We start from the raw sequence: 2,922 nt of genomic DNA on the forward strand, positions 1-2,922 counted from the left end.
CTTAACACAATCTCAAAATGTTTCTTTAACTCATTTATATTTTAGAATTGATTGTACTATTTTTATAGTTTGGCTGAGAAGAAATACCTTTCTTGATAAAGATTAATATTAAAAGACCACATCATCTTTCTTTCATCTGTTTTTAATTGTTTTCAGTTTTTTTCTTCCAGCATTACACCTGATTCTTCTTCTAAAATTCAAAAGGACAAAAAATATAAAGTAAACATTACAACTTACACTATTCTCAGGGGGAGGGTATAGCTCAGTGGTAGAGTGCATGCTTAACATGCATAAGGTCCTGGGTTCAATCCCCAGTACCCCATCAAAGATAAATAAAACCTAATTATCTCCCCCCAAAATAAAAAAAAAAATTCAATAAATGAGTAAAAGCATTTAAAAAAACAACTTACACTATTCTCATTCTTCAAATTTCCAGCCTAATAACTACAATTAATATTTTGTAGGTATCCTTAAATATTATAAGCATAAGCAAACATACACATGCCATTTCCCTAAAAATGGGATTCTACTGTATATATGAATCTATAACTTGACAATCCACTTATCTGTTTTAAAAGGGTATAATTATTAGAGTGACCTTATTTTTTATTTCAATAGCAGGCATACCTTAAATTCTAACTGAAGCTAAATTTAAGCTGCTTATGATACTTACGTCAGAAGAACGTAGTACTGAGGGTTGTAAGTGGTCAATGTGAAATTTCAATTTAGTTAACTGTGCTTTTCCATATTGGAAAATTGTGACTGGACTTGGAAAAATGGTGTTAAACAAATTGCTCAGAATTATCATAAACACTAATCTCAAACTATCTCTTCCCCAGATATAAATTGCTGTGTTTTATGTCATATCTGTGTTCTTTTTTTGAAAAATTTCCTATGGTTTTTCAGATAATACTAACTTCGTCACTAAAATCTGAGAGCCAGTCAATGGTTTAGAATAATCAGAAACGGAGCTCACAAGAACACAAGAGATGGTGTAATTGATGAAAGAAGACCCTGCAAAGAACGTTTTCAACTTTGAAAGCTGTGAAATAATATTTCAGATCCTATTACTGTGTTTTTCACACAAAAAAAGGAGGCAAAAGAAAATCGGATTAGTACATTTAGGCTTCAGTCAACAGACCAATCGGTGTGCTTAAGCACTCTTCATTTTTTTTTTTTTTTTTTTTTTTTGCAAGAAGAATTTGCTAATGGTCAGAAACTCTGGCAACTACTTAGTGGTTGTCATGGTGAAAATGCTGGTATTTTGGATGGAGATTATTCAACTCTGAAAAGCAGTGGAGGAAAGGAACTGTGAAAAGTTTCATGGCCAGAAACTTACTACTCTCATTTGAAAATCTACTCCATATTTTTTATTTTTTAATATAGTAACCTTACAATATCCCATTTGCAAATACTTGTTTTTCTGTCATTCAGCTAACAGAAAAGTCACCAGGTTAAATGGGAAAATTAAGGGAAAACATATTTTCTCATCATACAGATGTCCTCAGATTGCCCAGTTTCATTTAGAATATTTTTAGTGTATGTAAAAATGTTCTCTGGGTCATTGTTTTAAAAGATAGAACATTCCAGAAATCCCCTGGTAGAGATCATGTTATTAACCAATTGGTGCAATGTATACAAGAGACATGGGATTATTTGTATAAAAACTTACAGCCAAAGAATTTATGGCAGTAATATAAACTCATGAATGTCCTGTTCTGCCGGGGGGAATTCTCCGCAGTAGCTGGATGACTGATGATGTGGTAGAGTGCGATAACAAGTACAGCTGCTTCTATAAAAATGAAATCATAACAAGCTAAAGAATAAATCCTCCATAAGAAATCTCTTAAAGTGACGATCTAGTTTACTTGTTTTCCTCTAATGGGATTCCATCATCTACTTTCTCCACTTAATGTAAATATCAAGTTTACAGTATTTCTGGCTCTTCAAATGCTGTAAACAAGATAATTTTACAAGTGTGATATTTTAAAGTAAAATATTTTACAAAGTAATAATATAAGCTAAAGACATTTGTACCAAATATGGAGGTCTGTGACAAGTACATTCAGGGAAAGCATTTTTCAGATACAATTAGAAAAATGTATCCTTAGGGATAAAAGGGACCATGTTTCTTGAGTTCTCTGTGAAGTTTGATGATTCCACATCCCTTTGGAGGATCGCAGGATATGAAATGTTTTGAACCTTTAAAGTTATGGGTGAAAATTCTCTTCATGCAATCAAACATCCTATGAATAGAAAACTAGAGAATGTTACGTATATAGGGGAGAATTCTAACTTCTGCTGATATACTGATGATCTTTGGTTAGCTATGAAGAAAGAATTCTTAAGTAAGTCCTAGAAAATTTGAGTTCTACTATTTGACTTCTCACAATTAATAGTGTAAACCCCATCTCTTCAAGTGTACTCAACTTAAGGTTAATTTACAGTTTAATCCTGAAGGAAACATAAACAAATATTTTCTTTATAACTGTCAAAATATGCCTGGCTACGGTGAGAATGATTAATTCTATTAATTTTATCTGAACACTTAGCTGGGAGGAGAATGAAAATGTTACTATTAATGTTATCTGACCACAGTTATGATGAAGTAATGACTAAGATGTGGACAAAGCAATGCGACTGTCCTAAGCCAAGGGAAAAAAAGGCAAGGCTTCTGGCAGTGGAGACTGGAGTGCTCAGTAATGGCGCCGACTTCCAAGTAGAGGGTGGAGGTGATCTTTCAAAGCTACCTATGGAGGCAGCAAGGGCCTCTCAGTAAAGGCAACAGGAGGCAACATGAGAATGGTGGCAACCATTAATTTATCCAGTTTAAAAAAAAATCCACGCCACACCTGCACATGCTGTAATAGTTGTTATAAATGACCTTATATTGTGCAAAACTTACTCCTTAATTCTCAAAGA

The 2,922-nt window shown here is 33.2% G+C and overlaps 1 non-coding gene across 1 annotated transcript; it reads left to right on the forward strand.

Annotated features, from left to right (window-relative positions):
- Positions 1–251: 251 nt before the first annotated feature.
- On the forward strand, positions 252–325 carry TRNAV-AAC (transfer RNA valine (anticodon AAC)). The gene has a single exon. It is a non-coding gene; the product is annotated as a tRNA-Val (tRNA).
- Positions 326–2,922: the final 2,597 nt, after the last annotated feature.

Source organism: Camelus dromedarius, chromosome 7 (assembly GCF_036321535.1).
Source record: "Camelus dromedarius isolate mCamDro1 chromosome 7, mCamDro1.pat, whole genome shotgun sequence".
NCBI lineage: Eukaryota > Metazoa > Chordata > Mammalia > Artiodactyla > Camelidae > Camelus > Camelus dromedarius.